General features: G+C 43.9%; 1 protein-coding gene across 1 annotated transcript in view; it reads left to right on the top strand.

The window, feature by feature from the left end:
• Window positions 1–19,375, top strand: part of LOC121700216 — a 1,725,899-nt gene that overhangs the window by 1,432,435 nt on the left and 274,089 nt on the right.

The raw sequence follows: 19,375 nt of genomic DNA, 5'->3' as shown, positions 1-19,375 counted from the left end.
CGTAACAAAGTTTGAATGAAGTTTCTAAGTTAAACTGTTCAAGAGAAATAGCGTACGGAAAAAGTGGTAAGCGGAATAATAATAATAATAAGAAGAAGTTGCCCAGGAAGAACAGTACAGTGCATTTTCATGCACTGTAATTATCTAAGTTGTCTGTCACTGGGCTATGCTGTTCTAAAACAAATTCCATCATGGGGACATTAAAATATAATCAATTTTATTATATTACTGTAAATGAAGATATACAAAATATACTCCCCCACTATATTAATGTGATTATTCTTGTGATTATATGGTATGTTGTTTGTAATGTATCGCTGACTGTTTGTTTCTTTCCACACTGGTGTCTGTTTAGCTTAAGCTAACATAGCATTATATGTTAATCTTTAACATTACCATTCCTTAACGTTAGGTTTTATCGTAACTTTACCCTTGAGTGAATTGTTCGCTCCCTGACATTTGTCAGCTTTTGGGTTGTCACGTCCACGACGTGGCTATTATCAAATAAATATTTAATTATTATATTTCTTTATATCCAGGGTGTATTGGCAAATCATTTAACTACATTCACTAGTCTGATTATTATTTTCACATTGTTATTTACATTCTGTAGAAGTGCATAATACACTAGCCTAAGGTAAGTGTAGTATTTTTACAGTGGAGGCACCGCGCTACTAAATTTGTATTTATAATTATTCATATTCATATTTACCATTTATAATCCTACTACACAGCTATACATTTATATTTATGGTATCAGGAATCTCAGCCAATTCACTATTCCACCGTTGAGAATTCAGGATCCTGTCGCGCCATTATTTAGTGTAACTAAGTTAAGCTTTACTGTGCTGAGTGACTAGCACTCGTTAAAAAGGGGTTACATAAATAAAATAAAAATGACAACATACTATTTTGTATTTTACATACATGTATCAGACATACTGCCTATCCCTGGCTGTTGGCTGCAGCAACTCAAGCTAGGTAGTACTGATTGTTTTGTGTTTATGTTAGTTTTGATCCAATTTGACAGCTTTGCTATGTTGCCCACCCAAATATAGTAGCCTAGCCTAGGTTAGAACCAGCCCTGCCCTGCATGGAGACATATTTTACGATAATAATGGAGAAAATGTTAGCAAAACTTTAGTTTTTTTTTTTAACGGAATCTCCCGACCCTCATTCATCTATTTGCGCAACAGCCCACATTCTGCCTTCAATCCAGCGAGACAAGTGAAATAAATGTTTTTTTTTTTTTTTAAAGCTGTCATCGTCATAGGCACGATATTTAGGCTACCTCTGTTAAGCCTACACAAAGTTGCGTATTAAGGAGTATTTCCTGATCGGGGAAACCTTTCATTCCGCAGTTCAATTGTGCCGCAGGCCAATAAAGGCAAGTGTGTTTGCCACTTACATTTCTGACGTCTGACACTTCACACTGCTGCAAGTGCATCAAGAAAGGTCCCGCCTTACACCATGTTAATGGCCAATCGTAGACTAGGATTTGGGGTGGCACCTGGGGTGGCCAATCGAATCTCAAGGGTGGCCTGTGCCACCCGGAGCCACCCCTCTGGCTCCGCCCCTGTATATATATTATACATACATACATATACATAGCCTAAACATTATGATGCTCCGGACCTTTGCTTGAGGAAATTTTCCGTAACGACCTCGCTGAAGATTAATTGAATACCCCTGGTGTATACTGTATTTTCTGTATTTTGTTTTTGTTCTTGACAATTGTCAGTGTCTCTTGAGTGATCAGAGCTAAATGTTTTGGGCTAATTTAGATGTAATATTGAATCATTGTCTTTGATTTACCGGATTGACCCTAAAGCACTCCTTGTTTACAAATCACTTAAAGGACAAATCCGATATGAATTGATCCATAGCTCTTGTTGGAAATCACTGTGTGCTGTTCATAGAAAAAAGAAAATGTGGCACAGCCAATTCTGAGTTATGGACAGGGAAGTATAGCCCAGAGCCGTATAGAAGTACTTTTGGTATTCCTGACATAATGCAGGGTAGCCGCGGGGTCTTAAAAAGTAAAACTTTAAACGGTCTTAAATGTCATGTTCCTTAATTAAGGTCTGGAAAAAGTCTTAAATTCCGTTGCCAAACTCTTAATTTTTTAAACGAAGGTCTTCAATTTTAATTATACTAGCCTGCAAGCAAGGTGAAATGGGGGAAAAAAACTAGCCTGGCGGGCCATCCTATATCATTGAAATGTATAGTCTGGAATCGAGCCATTCACCTCGCTTAATCCAAGGGGCGGGCAGAGAAATGTCTTTCAAACTGCCTAGGCATGCAATAGGCCAGCGCTACGACCATATCCGTATCCGGTCGGCAAAACGGCAAATACATCCTTCTTCGAAAGGAATGACTTAAGTGCATTGTGTTGCTCAACTTTCAAAGAAAAGCACAAGTCCAACTCCTCCAAAGTTGACGCCAACGCCGATTCAAACAACCACTCTTCGTTTGCCATAGCCACCTTCCTTGTTGTTCACTGTCGCAGGACTGTCGCCATCCTGTTAAGCCCGCCTTAAGACTCTCTAACAAAATAGAGCGCTGTGATTGGATGACGTCCACGGTGTCAGCCAATAGAAATCCCTATGGTTTGATACTAGACGTACAGGCTGAGCAAATTAATTTGCCGCCGCTAGGGTGCGTCTAGATTTCTAGGCTAGGAAAAAACAACAACAATGTGAAAATTCAACAGGGGGTTGATTAACGTCAGAGATCGTCTAATTTAGTGTTGCACGGTGCACCGATACTACAAAAGTGTCGCAATAGCTATTAGCAGCTGTCACAATACCTAATTTTATTAGTATCAATACTTTTAAGAATGACCGTGTTCTTGTTTGTGTGCACAAGGCATGCTTCTAGTGCCTCCTCCCCAAGCCTGTGGCTGTGCGTCTTTTCTCCTCACACACATATGCGCAGCTGTCGTGCCAGAAACAGCGAGACATGGCTGCTAGTTTAGCTTAAGTGATTCTGTGGTAACACATAATAATAGGCTAATATCAAGTTGATTTGCTCACTTGCACCTCTCAACTTTGTGTTGCTAACCTACCTAGGCTATGAGATGTACGTAGGTGTACTATTGGGTTTAATGTCATTTAGAAATAGGCAGCGCAACCTTTGCAAACTTTTACATCTGGAGAGAGCTCCTTGCTAACTAATTCTGCTAGCTCAGGTCATGTATGTCATTCGTAATTAGTGCTAAAATCATTATTGAACATGATCCCTTCTATGAACTTGATAGTTTTTTATTTACATTTATTTTATCTAATGACAGACAACAATGAATTGCATCCACATATCCTTATGCATTATGTGCAACTATTATTCACTAGCCTAAAACCGTGAGACTGAAGGCTACAGTAATTACTCACGTATTTCTTAAAGTGACAAACACTCAATTACACCTAGGCCTACACACCACATTAAAATTTGCCTAGGTGTAATAGTTTAAAAATAAATATTAAGTATTCAAATGACTAAATATGTTTAGCAATTAAGCAGATTAATAGTAATTATGCAGATTAAAAAATACTATACATTAACTGTACACTTTATATGAATTCGAAGGTATATGAAATAGAAACATATGAAATAAGCCATAATTTTCCGTGTGTGTGGAAAGAGTCAAGCAGAATCTAGGATGCCCACTGGTGTGAATGATAACACTATATTCAATATTACTGATGATGTCAAGGTGGTCTAGGCCCCCAAATCAAATACATTTTTTAAGAATTATCGAAGAAGTATCGAAATCGCAATTCTTGATGTGGTATCGGTATCAAAACAATAATTTTGGTATCGTGGCAACTACACTAGTCTAATTTCTTAGGATATGCGCAAACAATACTTTGGGTTTTCGCACCGGCCGCAATGAATCAACATAATCAGTCGAAAGGAGAGGACAGCACATCATGGGGAAGTGTTGTTTTAATTGTCATTATGGATTTGATCTGGTGTTTTACAACTGCATAATGGGTGTGATGTAGGTCTTAATTTTCATGTAAGTGGTCTTAAAAAAAGTCTTATTTGGGGTGGTCAAACCTGGGGAAACCCTGTAATGGAAAGAAGATACCGAAGGCTTTTTTGCCATATTGAGTCAGCTTTACTTTCTTGTCCATAACTTGTCTAGGTTATGACACATTTTATTGTTCTTTGTCCTTTGGACAGTGCCTGGTGAGCTCGAACAACAAGGCTTTGAATCAGTTTACACCAGATTTGCCCTTCAATGAGACTGTGTGACATGTTCCAGCAATACTCATCACTTAAACCTCACTGATCACAGGAGAAATGTTCCTGTTGAAACCCACTATCAGAACTAAACAAGGCAACGCTGCATTTAGTTGTTATGCGTTCTGACTATGGAGCCAGCTCCCAGATGACACCACTTGCCTAGTGGTAAGCTGGATAGGGGTTAATCCTAGCCTGACAATACAGTTTACTCACTAGATGAGGTGAGGGAATTCAACAAACTTGTTTAAGCTTGAATATATCAATACAATCTGTTTTTCAATTGGGCAACATATAGCAAATGTGAGTGGTAGCTATCACATCCCCCATTCTGTGTTTAAGTGATTAATAAGGTGTGTCTGATCTTTGTGCTGTATCAAAATTCCCACAGTTAGGAAAGCAGACGGTCAAAGAAATGTCTTACTTTGTATTTTTGAGTGGCTCACAAACTAACAATGTTCTATTTTCTGCTCTTCTCTCCCTCCTCCCTTTGGTTGGTTCCACCACCAGGATAAAAGACGCAGATTGACCAGCCCACGCTTTCATCCACCATTGTACACAGTATGGCACGCTTTGGCAGTTCAGTTTGTTTATGTTATTGTTTATTAGTTCATTTCTCCATGTTGTATGATTTATAGATAGACTTAAATTGTCATTGTGCAGTTTAAAAATAATACTCACATACACACTCACACACACAAAAAAATAAAAAATAAGAATACACATTATAAAAAGAACATATCAAGGCATTAACATGCTTCCATTGCTTGAAGTCCATTTTAAAGTGCAACTGTGGAAGCTCCCATTGCTTAAAGTCCATTTTAAAAGTACAACTGTTTTGCTTTGTTTTATAAAATAAAAGTTTGAAATGCTATGGAGTGCCCTATTTTTTGACCCTCAAACTGATATCTCAATTGTAACTCCTACTTCTCAACAGTTTCTCATTGCAATGTCTCCTCATTTGCTCTATTATTTCTCCTAAGGAGAAACAAGTTGTAAATGAGACTACACTCAAACATATAAGAGATCTCCCGTATTTCTCCTGCTTCTCAAACTAATATCTCTTATGTGACTCCATCTGCTCTATTATTTCTCCTACAAGTTGTAAGTGAGACTACACTCAAACATTTAAGAGATCTCCTGTATTTCTCCTGCTTCTCAAACTAATATCTCTTATGTGACTCCTACTTGTCTTATTGCTATGTGTCTCATCTTTTGCTTGTTTTATTTCTCCTAAGGCAAAATTAGGAGAAATAATTGTGACAAAAGTAATACTTAAATGATCCTTAAAAGAGAATCACCATTTTGCCTCCTTAGCAACAGAAGGGATACAAATGAGAAGCAAAAGTTTCCTCTGGGTTGAAGCCATACAGGCAAACCCAACTGCAATGATTTATAAGGAATTAGCCGCAAACCATATCAATTTCCACCTTTTCTGAGTCCTGAAAGATTGCTGCCATTTCAGTTATCTAGTTAGCTAGTTAGTTAGCACTCCAACAACATTCCAAAAAGGACGTACATTACAGTCTGGCTGGCAGATGTTTTTGTTAACCTTGCCTGCTGTTGCCAGTGACTCGTGAGTGTGTATCCACATTGCATTTTTTGCGCTGACAGCGCCCCTTTCAGAGTGCTTCGGGTCAAGTGTTTAATGTTGCTAGGTTACCAAAACTATCTACCAGCAATGTCGTTGCTGCTTATGGCTTAATGCTAACTAACTAGCTAGAAGCTAACTGAAATGGCAGCAATCTTTCAGGACCCAGTTCACTAAAATATGACTTTGCCAGACAAAAGGAGCTGGTATTACAATAGAATAGACACCTCATGTCTCCTTGCAATTTGCAGGAAGTTAATTCAGTTTGTGTGCAAGTGAGTTCAGTGTGTAGTGGAAGTTAATTCATTGTGTAGTGTAAGCGACTTCAGTGTGTGTGCAAGTGAGTTCAGTGTGTAGTGGAAGTTGATTCAGTGTGTATTGTAAGCGGCTTCAGTGTGTGTGCAAGTGAGTTCAGTGTGTAGTGGAAGTTGATTCAGTGTGTAGTGTAAGCGGCTTCAGTGTGTGTGCAAGTGAGTTCAGTGTGTAGTGGAAGTTGATTCAGTGTGTAGTGTAAGCGGCTTCAGTGTGTGTGCAAGTGAGTTCAGTGTGTAGTGGAAGTTAATTCAGTGTGTAGTGGAAGCGGCTTCAGTGTGTGTGCGCAAGTGAGTCCAGTGTGTGTGCAAGTGAGTTCAGTGTGTAGTGCATGTGATGTTTCAGTGTGTTGAGCAAGAAATGTCAATGTGTTGTGGAAGTTAATTCAGTGTGTAGGCTAGTGTAAGGAGCTTCTGTGTGTGTAAGTATTTTCAGTGTAGTGCAAACTGTTTCAGTGTGTAGTGCAAGCAGTTTCAGTGTGTGCTGCAAGTAAATCCAGTGTGTTGAGCAAGTGATATCAGTGTGAGTGCAAGCAGATTCAGTGTGTAATGCAGGAAAGGAGGTGTGTTGCTGTTTGAGTTCCAGTGTGGTACTAGTGCCCAGTGTGTATGTGTCAGTGTTTCAGTGTGTAGTGCAAGTACGTTCAGTGTGTAGTGCCACTATTCCAATGTTATTGCACTATACAGCCTCCCATACTAGACTGATAACTATCACACAAATACACACACACACACACACACACACATTTCTTTATCACCCTTACAAATAACAGACACACACACACACACACATGCGCATACACACACGCATACATACACACACACACACACATAATGTTTTATCTCACAAACAGTCTTTATTGTGTATGTGTCAGCAGTGACAAACCAAACTTGCACACACCCTCCACACTCCACCCTCCAAGAAACTAACATGTCAGTGGCCAGTTTTCAACCGAACACTGCCATCTGCTGGTGAGGTTGGAGGCTGGTGGAAGGCTCATGGCATGTTCAACGTGACGGATCATTTGTCTCGTTGCAAGGGAGAACTTCCGAACTAAAATAGGGAGGGCTGGACAAGGCCTGTGTTTAAAATGACAAAATGGCCAAAAAGGTTTACTTATCAGTGACTAAATACAATCTCCTACTGCTGACTCTGCCTTTGTCATCTGTCCATTAACCCTAATGTGGAACAGAACCACTCCAGAACTGGACCCAATGATAACAGCCTTCTAGAACTAACTGACAGAACCATTCCAGAACTGGAGCCAATGATAACTGCCTTCTAGAACTAACCTTTAAGCACCGCACCTTTAAGGGTAACATTTTGAGTTCCAAAGTGAGTGATGCATGTAACTTCCCCCCGACTCTGACTAAGAGTTTCACGTAGGCGTATCTCTTTGATGTTTCCCCTGCTAGGTTAGAGTCCGAGGCCTTCTTGGCAGTTGGCACACTTCTGATTCCGTGTGTATGTGTGTATGTATGTGTGTAGGGGCAGTTGACCCCAATGATCATAAGACATACTGTACTTCTGCTTCTGTGTGTGCGTGTGTGTGTGTGTGTGTGTTTGTGTGTGTGTGTGTGTGTGTGTGTGTGTGTGTAGGGGCAGTTGACCCCAATGATCATAAGACATACTTCTGCTTCTGTGTGTGTGTGTGTGTGTGTGTGTGTGTGTGTTAAGAGTCCGAGGCCTTGTGAGTGAGATGTGATGCAGAGGTGTGTCACCCTCTCCTGCAGGCTGTAGACTTTCTCTGGGGTTCCTGTCACTCTGCGTCTCATCTTGACCTTTCAGGACGGAAATGATCGTCCTTTCAGCTGCACATTCATCATCTGCAGCCCACCAGGTCAGTCTGTTCCAGTAGCAGCCGCTAGAGGGTGCTGAAGGGGTTTGGACAGGGGAGTTTGGCCTACGGTAATGAGCAGGCTGGGGGGGGTGGGGGGGTCCGTCTCTCTCCCTTCCCGTACACCGGCGGGTCAGGAGCCTTCGGACAGCGCGATCCCTTCCACTGTCACTTTCTTTCGGTGTCAGAGGTCGGGATGTGGGCAGCGCCGGGGTCGTTCCGTTGCCCACGGCAACCCAGGGAACCCAGCCGCGCTTTAATTGCTGTCCCCGTGGCGATGCCTGTCTCGTTAGCGCCCGTGGTTACGAGACTCGGAGGCCCAGCGAAGAGAGAAATTCACAGCGTGAACCGTCACATAAACGCTCGCTCGCTTGCTGCTGAAACAAAGAGAGCACACTCTGGAATGCCTCCCGGAACCCTCCAGAACACTGGCTGTTTAAATAGGCCGACTCTCTCTGGCGTTAAACTACTCTCCACAGAAGTGGAGCTGCCAGCAAAAAAAATTTAGGCAATAACAAGACATTAGTTTAGAGGAAAACGATCACAAAGTGGGCTCAGGGATTAGGGCTTCCAGCACCAAAGCTAATCAGATTGATCTGCAGTGTTTTGCATTTACATTATGTCTGTTCTGAGTTCTGAGTATCACAAGAAGAACGAATGTAGTCCTGCACACAGGCACATGCCCGCGACACTAGATAGCTTCACAGGTAACACAGACACTAGATAGCTCCTTCACAGGCACATGCCTGCGACACTAGATAGCTCCTTCACAGGTAACACAGACACTAGATAGCTCCTTCACAGGCACATGCCTGCGACACTAGATAGCTCCTTCACAGGTAAAACAGACACTAAATAGCTCCTTCACAGGTAACACAGACACTAGATACCTCCTTCACAGGTAACAAAACACTAGATAGCTCCTTCACAGGTAACACAGACACTAGATAGCTCCTTCACAGGCACATGCCTGCGACACTAGATAGCTCCTTCACAGGTAAAACAGACACTAGATAGCTCCTTCACAGGTAACACAGACACTAGATAGCTCCTTCACAGGTAACACAAACACTACAATGCTCCTTCACAGGTAAAACAGACACTAGATAGCTCCTTCACAGGCACATGCCTGCGACACTAGATAGCTCCATCACAGGTAAAACAGACACTAGATAGCTCCTTCACAGGTAACACAGACACTAGGTAGATCCTTCACAGGTAACACAGACACTAGATAGCTCCTTCACAGGTAACACAGCCACTAGGTAGATCCTTCACAGGTAACACAGACACTAGATAGCTCCTTCACAAGTAACACAGCCACTAGGTAGATCCTTCACAGGTAACACAGACACTAGATAGCTCCTTCACAGGTAACACAGACACTAGGTAGATCCTTCACAGGTAACACAGACACCAGATATCTCCTTCACAGGTAACAGATTAGCAGATAACCAGAGGCTGTTTAGCGCTTTGTGTTAAACTCATATTGTGCTCGTAAGGGCATATGGGGTGATGCCGGTTAAGCTTGAGATAATTGCACATGATCCGATAACTAACTACTGTGTGCTTTATGGCTGAGTGGACTCTATGGTAGGTGTGTGTGTGTGTGTGTGTGTGTGTGTGTGTGTGTGTGTGTGTGTGTGTGTGTGTGTGTGTGTGTGTGTGTGTGTGTGTGTGTGTGTGTGTGTGTGTGTGTGTGTGTGTGTGTGTGTGTGTGTGTGTGTGTGTGTGTGTGTGTGTGTGTGTGTGTGTGTGTGTGTGTGTGTGTGTGTGTGTGTGTGTGTGTGTGTGTGTGTGTGTGTGTGTGTGTGTGTGTGTGTGTTAGCCAGCAGCCAGACCAATGGATACCTTGTCTTAGCTGAATTATTGAAGCTAAGCAGGTGTGGGCCTGGTTAGTACTTGGATGGGAGACCTCCTTGGAAAACTAGGTTGCTGCTGGAAGTGGTGGTGTTGGTGGGTGGCCAGTAGGTGGCACTCTTCCCTCTGGCCAAAAAAGATCGATCCCAATGCCCCAGTGCCGTGACGGGGACACTGCAGTGTAGGAGATGCCGTCCTTCGGATGAGACGTTAAACCGAGGTCCTGACTCACTGTGGTCATTAAAGATCCCATGGCACTTATCGCAAAGAGTAGGGTGTTCCCCGGTGTCCTGGCTGAATTCCCAACCTGGCTCATTCAATCTGGCCCCCTAATCATCCTCCACTGTAATTGGCTCATTCACTCCTTCACTCTCCACCTCAAGCTGGTGTGTGGAGAGCGTTCTGGCGCATAATGGCTGCTGTGCATCACCCAGGTGGGTGCTACACATTGGTGGTGGTTACTAGTGAGGTCCCCCCATCCATGTGATGCGCTTTGAGTATCGAGAAAAGCGCTATATAAATGTAATGTGTTGTTGTTGTTGTTGTCTGTGCGTGTGTGTGTGTGTGATTCTGGCTGTGCTTGGTGTAGTACAGATCCACAGTGCTGCGCTGCTCCAGGTGTTAAGGTGGATGGAGTGCTTCAGTGAGATCTATGAGTCTGATTACAGTCGGAAGACAGAAGAATAGACCAGAGGCAGTCTTCTAAAGAAACCACCCAGCATGCACGCACACACACACACACTTCATTCTCCAGCTCACTCTTCTGTTGTCCTCCTATCTCACACTCTCTTACACTCTTTCTTTCTCTTCCTCATCCTCTCTTCTCTCTCTTCCTCATCCTCTTTTCTCTCTCTTCCTCATCCTCTCTTCTCCTCTCTTCTCTCTCTTCCTCATCCTCTCTTCTCTTCCTCATCCTCTCTTCTCTCTTCCTCATCCTCTCTTCTCTCTCTTCCTCATACTCTCTTCTCTCTCTCTACCTCAGCCTCTCTTCTCTCTTCCTCATCCTCTCTTCTCCCTCTTCCTCATCCTCTCTTCTCTTCCTCATCCTCTCTTCTCTTCCTCATCCTCTCTTCTCTCTCTCTTCCTCATCCTCTCTTCTCTCTTCTCTTCCTCATCCTCTCTTCTCTCTCTTCCTCATCCTCTCTTCCTCATCCTCTCTTTTCTCTCTTCCTCATCCTCTCTTCTCTCTCTTCCTCATCCTCTCTTCTCTCTCTCTTCCTCATCCTCTCTTCTCTTCCTCATCCTCTCTTCCTCATCCTCTCTTCTCTCTCTTCCTCATCCTCTCTTCTCTTCCTCATCCTCTCTTCTCTCTCTCTTCCTCATCCTCTCTTCTCTCTCTCTTCTCTTCCTCATCCTCTCTTCTCTCTCTTCCTCATCCTCTCTTCTCTCTCTCTTCCTCATCCTCTTTTCTCTCTTCTCTTCCTCATCCTCTCTTCTCTCTCTCTTCCTCATCCTCTCTTCTCTCTCTCTTCCTCATCCTCTCTTATCTTCCTCATCCTCTCTTCTCTCTCTTCCTCATCCTCTTTTCTCTCTTCTCTTCCTCATCCTCTCTTCTCTCTCTCTTCCTCATCCTCTCTTCTCTCTCTCTTCCTCATCCTCTTTTCTCTCTCTTCATCATCCTCTCTTCTCCTCTCTTCTCTCTCTTCCTCATCCTCTCTTCTCTTCCTCATCCTCTCTTCTCTCTTCCTCATCCTCTCTTCTCTCTCTTCCTCATACTCTCTTCTCTCTCTCTACCTCAGCCTCTCTTCTCTCTTCCTCATCCTCTCTTCTCCCTCTTCCTCATCCTCTCTTCTCTTCCTCATCCTCTCTTCTCTCTCTCTTCCTCATCCTCTCTTCTCTCTCTCTTCCTCATCCTCTCTTCTCTCTCTTCTCTCTCTTCCTCATCCTCTCTTTTCTCTCTTCCTCATCCTCTCTTCTCTCTCTCTTCCTCATCCTCTCTTTTCTCTCTTCCTCATCCTCTCTTCTCTCTCTCTTCCTCATCCTCTCTTCTCTCTCTCTTCCTCATCCTCTCTTATCTTCCTCATCCTCTCTTCTCTCTCTTCCTCATCCTCTCTTCTCTCTCTCTTCCTCATCCTCTCTTCTCTTCCTCATCCTCTCTTCCTCATCCTCTCTTCTCTCTCTTCCTCATCCTCTCTTCTCTTCCTCATCCTCTCTTCTCTCTCTCTTCCTCATCCTCTCTTCTCTCTCTCTTCTCTTCCTCATCCTCTCTTCTCTCTCTTCCTCATCCTCTCTTCTCTCTCTCTTCCTCATCCTCTTTTCTCTCTTCTCTTCCTCATCCTCTCTTCTCTCTCTCTTCCTCATCCTCTCTTCTCTCTCTCTTCCTCATCCTCTCTTATCTTCCTCATCCTCTCTTCTCTCTCTTCCTCATCCTCTTTTCTCTCTTCTCTTCCTCATCCTCTCTTCTCTCTCTCTTCCTCATCCTCTCTTCTCTCTCTTCTCTCTCTTCCTCATCCTCTCTCTCCATGTGTCTCTTTCCGCTGCTCTTCCTCTGTCCTTGTACGGTTTTATTCCATGCAGTCATCAGCAAGCACACACTCAAACACTCACTCTCACACACACACTCACAAACATATGCACACACTCAAACACTCACTCTCACACACACACTCACACACTCAAACACTCACTCTCACACACACACTCACAAACACACACTCACAAACATATGCACACACACACACACACACACACTTGTCAGAGCAGCACACACACAGAGACAGATGTTATATGTGAAGCTGTGTGTCTAAAGCAGTCTTGTTGACCACTGGCCAGCAAGAGCTCCATGAAATATTGATTTGAATCAGTAGGACTCTTGATTCTAATCGCAGCCAAAACTCCCACACTTTCAAACGCTGCTTAATACACACACACACACACCCACACACACACACACACACATACTCTCACACACACACTTTCAAACGCTTAATATCAGGCTCGCATCAAGAAGGCACCATCTTCACAGACTATCCCTCTTCCCTCTCTCTCTCTCTATCCCTCTTCCCTCTCTCTCTCTCTCTCTCTCTCTCTCTCTCACACACACACACACACACGTACACTCACAGTGACGCACACACCACTTACATACATTACACTGAAGTCCGACAACGCCTCAGTGGCATGGTTAGTATTACAGTAACATTACAGACACAAACACACACATGAATGCATGCATAATAGCATAGCATAGCACAGTGGTTCTCAAACTGGGGGTCGGGACCTTCAGGGGGGTCACCAAAAATATTGGAGGGGTCACAAAATGATTTGCAGTCTGGATTTTTAGTCAAAGGCTGCCATTGACATAATGAGTTCGATTTCATGAATCACTGTGTCCCTGTATAATAGGCTAGGCCTTTTATGAGTTGATAAAAATGATTTTCATATTCAACACTATCTAACTGCCTTTTCCAAGTATGTAGCCTAAATTACTGAAACATTGTGTGAAATAACATAGGCTACCAGAGACACTAGAGAAATATGTAGACCTAGTGCCATGCAGTTGTTAGCACCACACATAAGTAAGGCTATTACAGGGCTTAAAGCAAGGACATTTTCTGAACCTGAAGTTAGACTATCAGACATTTTGAAGATCTAATATTATATAGGTTAATTATAATAATAATAATATGTTTATTTTATATAGCGCCTTTCTCAAACCCAAGGTCGCTTTACATAGCAGGAAGGCAAGGAAACACAATAACAAACAAACAAAACAATACAACAAGACAAGTTATCTGTCTGGAGCTATGTGTTGGGTGTGGAGGAGAAGTGATCATTAAACAGAGAGGTCTTGAGATGAGCTTTGAAGAAAGGAAGAGAAGGACAGACACAAAGAGGTTGGGGGAGGGAGTTCCAGAGTTTGGGGGCCAAGGCACTGAAGGACCTGCCACCCAGGGTGGAGAGTCTGGAGCGGGGGATAGCCAAGAGGTTTTGGTCAGAGGATCTGAGTGAGCGGGAAGGAGTGTAAGGGGTCAGGAGGTCGCAGATGTAGGGGGGAACAAGGTTGTGGAGGGCTCTGAAGGTGAGTAGTAGTACTTTGTATATGATCCGGGACGGAACTGGTAGCCAATGGAGTTGATGGAGAATGGGGGTGATGTGTGCTGATCGTCTGGTATGGGTGAGGAGCCTGGCTGCCTACTTTCAAATCTTGCCCCACGCCTGAATTCAGGCACAGTGTTTTTAACAGCCTTGATGCTTTGATTTAAGCTTTAAGGGCATTAAATCAGACAAAACCTTATAGTACTGTGCCACCGGCCATAAATCAATTTGTAAAGGCAATGTCATTTTTAAAGGAACGTTATTAACTGCTCTTCTGTAACGTTCTAACCAGTTACCGTTTAGAGGAGAGGCCTCGGAACACTGGAACAGGAACGAAAAAATAATGTTTTTGCTCAGAACGAACCGAAATGAAAATCATTCTGTTTTCAGTCCCCGATACTAACACTAAATAACAAGAAGCTGCAGGGAATTATTGGTGAATTGGTGAATTATTTTTGAAATTCACAGGAAATTCACAGGAAATGACAGAACATTTCTGTATTGGTGCATAGGTGCCTTTCCACACCATGCATATCTCCCAGCCCTATTCCACAGAGCTCCAAAGCCCACTGCCATGCCTGCTGATCAGAATGGGTAGCAAGAGTGAATAACTGACTGGGATAAAGAGATAGACATGCTGTCAGAGCTACTTCATCTTGCTTCTACAATGTTTCTGTCCTGTTTTATATTCTGTGTTTTCTTATTGTACTGATATTTTGTTCTTTAGGTCATTCTATTTTGTGTTCTTAAAGGTTGTATCAGCGATTGCAGGCCCGAAAAAGGCCCAAACATAAATGATCACTATTCTTTCCTAATGATCCGCTAGCTGTTTGCCCCATAAGCAGGCCGCTAAAAAAACGCGTCTCTGTAGGCAGCCTAGGCTCCGAGATCTGTACACAAAAAGAATTGCTACCAAAAAGGGTTGGCAACCCACTCAAAGGTTGATTAAAACTCAAGTAAAGTGTTTCAACCAATAACTGACGAGATGCGCGTTCAGGAGAGTTTTAATTGCACAGGAGGGAGGGTGAGGGAGTAGCGAGCTAGCTCTCTGTTTTGTTTGAACATCAACAGAAGTGACGTATCCCCGCTATCACTGATACAATCTTTAGATCAGGTATTTTTACTCTTCTTGCTTTTACAGAACTTGCAGAGCACATGGAATTGTATCTGTGATTGAAATATACTACATAAATAATGTTTTACCTTTCCTTGCCATGTGATGTGTACCTTTCCTTGCCTAAATCGTCATCTGACCAATTTGATAAATAATTCTCATTCTTGCAGAAGGAAGTGGAAATCACTACATGCATGTCAGACACTCGCTACATGCATCTCAATCACTGCATGTCAATCACTCGCTACATGCATCTCAAGTACTGCATGTCAATAACTCGCTACATGCATGTCAATCACTTACTACATGCATGTCAATCACAGTTGCAGGAGGTGAACCCTCGCTATACATGCATGTCAATTACAGTTGCAGGAAGTGAACCCTTGCTATACATGCATGTCAATCACAGTTGCAGGAAGTTCAAATAGGGTGTTGGAAGTGGAGTGGCTAAGCATACAGTAATCTAAAAAGCCATGACTTTTATTCCCAGCTGTGACTGTTGTGGCTCTTGGTCCAATAAGTCTGGCGCTGCAATTAGTTAACATCTGTTTAATTGACAAGTGGCTTTGGGTACACTAAATAAATAAATAAATAAAGATAAAGATAAAGCCGTTGTAATCTCCATGGCCTGGCAGGACACCTGCATGTGCTCCTGGATGCCAGCCAAATGCAAAGAGCTTCTTCTGAGCCTTTTTGAGCAATCAGGTTTTAAATCTGTCTGGGATGTTCACTTAGATGTTCAGTGCTAGTTGGTTAAAAGCTTACATTAACATGTCATTGGGGAGGCCTCGCTGGTTTCTGCATCATGTGTGACAGAGACACACACACACACACACACACAAACACACACACACACACACACACACACACACCACCACCACGGTCAGTTAACTCAGCGCTGCGTTCAGATTTGGCTAACGGATCGAGGCAAACGTTTTTTGAGTGAACATTGCAAATTGTCCATGTTTGTTTGTTCGAAGGCTACACATCTTTTGTCTGTGTTCACAAACATTCACAGCCGAGTCACAGCTAATGACAAACGGTGGGGATCTCGTCAGAACCAGATTGTGCAGTTCAGGGCGGGTTCAGGTCCAAAGCCGGTTGAGATGTGGGCCACGTCCGGTTCACATGCGGCCCGGATCTGAGCCAGAAGTAGCATCGGTGACTGAGTTGGCATCAAAGCAGAAACACGTTCTGCTGTTCCGACATGCTGAGCACAGCAGTACACTGGCTAACTGCCAGCACACACACACACACACACTCACACTCACACTCACACACACACACACAGTTTTATAAACACATCAGTATGATGCTGTTTTGATCACATCGAGAGAGAGAAGACACATAGAGGAGTGTGAGAGAGAAAGAGAGAAGGAGTGAGAGACAGAAAGAGAGAGAAAGAAAAAGAGGAGTGAGAGAAAGAGAGAATGAGTGAGAGAGAGAAAGAGAGAGAAGGAGAAACAGAGAAAAAGAGAAGGAGAAAGAGAGAAGGAGGGCGATGGAGAGAGCAGACTGTCAGACAGAGACAGGATGTGAGTGGGCAGCACAGAACTTTGCTGAGAACCGCAGTTCTCTCTGGTTCTGCGTGCTATGCAGTAGAACTCTCTGGTTCTGCACATCTCTGACTTTACAGTTCATAATGGAACTGTTGTAGCGTGCCACACAAATGCCTGGAGTGCTTGTGTGTGTGTGTCTGTGTGTGTGTGTGTGTGTGATTGCAGGGCTGGGCTTGTTTTTGCTTGTAATGAGTATGTTTGAGTTGGTGTTGTGTGTGTGTGTACATGTGCATGTGTGTATGTGTGCATGCGTGTGTGTGTGTGTATGTGGTACTGTATGTGTATGCATTAAACCGTCTCTTAATTTTAACAGAAGCTTTTATCTAAAGTGGGTCGAAAATGCATTGAAAGTGAGACAAAAAGAGATCCTGTGTGTGTATACTGTATGTGTGTGTGTGTGTGTGTGTGTCTGTGTCTGTGTGTGTGTGGAGGTGTATGTGTGTGTGTGTGTCTCTCTGTGTGTGTGTGTGTATGTGTGTGTGTGTGTGTGTATGTGTGTGTGTGGAGGTGTATGTGTGTGTGCCTGTGAGAGAGAGAGAAAGAGAGAGAGAGAGAAAGAGAGGAAGGGAGAGAGAGAGAGTGTAGAGAGAGAGAGAGAGAGAGAGTGTAGCCTCACGGGATATAAACTGTCAACTTTGACATCTTCTGCTCAGTTTGCCACCACTGAGACAATGTGGGCTCCCCTTCTGAGAGAGACATCCACCCCTTTCACAGAGTGTGTGTGTGTGTGTGAGCGCGTGCGTGCGTGCATGTAAGTGTACGTGTGCGTGCGCGTACATGTGTGTGTGTGTGTGTATATGTGTGTGGTAGTGTGTGTTAGTGTGTGTGGGTGTGTTACTGTGTGTGTATGTTTGTATTTTGCGTTTGAGTATCAGTGTGAGTGTGTGTATGTGTGTGTGGTGTGTGTGTGTATGTGCGGGTGTGTGTGTGTGTGTGTGCATGTGTGTTTGTGCGTATGTGTGAGTGTGTGTGTGTGTGTAAGTGTGTTTGTGTTTAAATGTGTGTGTGTGCGAGTGTGTGTTTGTGTGTTCGAGTGTTTGAGTGTGTGTGAGTGTGTGTTTGTGTTTGTGTTTGAGTGTGTGTGTGTGTGTGTGTGTGCGCGCGCGAGTGTGTGTTTGTGGTGTTCGAGTGTTTGAGTGTGTGTGTGTGTGTGTGTGTGTGTGTGAGTGTGTGTTTGTGTTTGAGTGTGTGTGTGTGTGTGTGTGTGTGTGTGTGTGTGAGTGTGTGTTTGTGTTTGAGTGTGTGTGTGTGTGTGTGTGTGGTGTGTGTGTGTGTGTGTGTGTGTGTGTGTGCGCGCGAGTGTGTGTTTGTGTGTTCGAGTGTTTGAGTGTGTGTGTGTGTGTGTGTGAGTGTGTGTTTGTGTTTGAGTGTGTGAGTGTGTGTTTGTCCTGACCCTAACAGGAGTTCTGAATTTGTCCTCTTTCTCTCCCTCTGCATCTCTAACCTCCCTGACCCTCATCCCTCTCTCCTCTCCTCATCCCTCTCTCCTCTCCTCTGTTGCCCTCCTCCTCACGTTTCCTTTATCTGTTCTTATTTTCTCCTCTGCTCCCATTCTCCCTCTCTCTTCTCTCTCGCTCTCTCTTCTCTCTCTTCTCTCACTTCTCTCTTTTCTCTCCCTCTCTCCACTCCTCCCTCTCCTCCCTCTCTGTGTCCCCAGGCAGTGTGAGCGCTCGCTCGGCCGTTGCTGACCCGTTCCCTCTCGTCCCGATTGCCCTCTTACCCCTTACTGCGCCTATTGGGCTCTCTGCGTCTCTCTCTCTCTCTCTCTCTGTGTCTCTCTCTCTCTCTCTCTCTCTCTCTCTCTGCGTCTCTCTCTCTCTCTCTCTCTCTCTCTCTCTCTCTCTCTGCGCCTCTCTCTCTCTCTCTGCGTCTCTCTCTCTCTCTCTCTCTCTCGCTCTCTGCGTCTCTCTCTCTCTCTGCGCCTCTCTGCATCTCTCTATCTATCTCTCTCTCTCTCTGCATCCCTCTTTCCCTCTCTCTTTTCTCCTTCTTTCTCTTGCTCTCTCCCTCTCTCTCCTTTTCTGCTTCTCTCTCTCCCTCCCCCCCCCTCTCTCTCTCTCTGGCTTTATCCCTGTGTCATGCTCAGCTTTCCTTCCCCTCTCACTCTATCCCTCTCTCTCTCTCTCCCTCTCTCTCTCTCTCTTTACCTCTCTGACCCTTTGTTCACTGCTCATTTTCTCTCTCTCTCGTTTCATATTTGTGAGGTCATCAGCGAGTGCATCTTGACAGTCCTCACATCTCCACTTATCTGCCTGTACACCTTTGCACGCACGTGCTTGTGTGTGTGTGTGTGTGTGAGAGTGTGAGTGTGAGTGTGTGTGTGTGAGAGTGTGAGTGTGTGTGTGTGTGTGTGTGTGTGTGAGTGTGAGTGTGTGTGTGTGCGCATGTGCGCTTGTGTTTGTGTGTGTTTGTGAGTGTGTGTGTGTGTGTGTGTGTGTGTGTGTGTGTGTGTGTGTGTGTGTGAGTGTGAGTGTGTGTGTGTGTGTGAGTGAGTGTGAGTGTGAGTGTGAGTGTGAGTGTGAGTGTGAGTGTGTGTGTGTGTGTGTGTGTGTGTGCATGTGCGCTTGTGTTTGTGAGTGTGTGTGTGTGTGCTTCCGTGTGTGTGAGTTTGCCTATTTGCATAGTCATATTAATCCCCTATTAAAAAGTAAGGCTTGTCTGTTAAACTAAAACTCTCCTGTCATCTTTCAAAAGCCTTTTATCATCTACAGTATCTATCTATCTATCTATCTATCTATCTATCTATCTATCTATCTATCTATCTATCTATCTATCTTTCTGTCTATCTATCTATCTGTCTATCTATCTATCTACCTACC

This window comes from Alosa sapidissima, chromosome 24 (genome assembly GCF_018492685.1).
Source record: "Alosa sapidissima isolate fAloSap1 chromosome 24, fAloSap1.pri, whole genome shotgun sequence".
In the NCBI taxonomy this organism is placed as follows: Eukaryota; Metazoa; Chordata; class Actinopteri; order Clupeiformes; family Clupeidae; genus Alosa; species Alosa sapidissima.
Note: the sequence above shows the minus strand (reverse complement) of the source record. Positions and strands in the feature narration are given on the sequence as shown.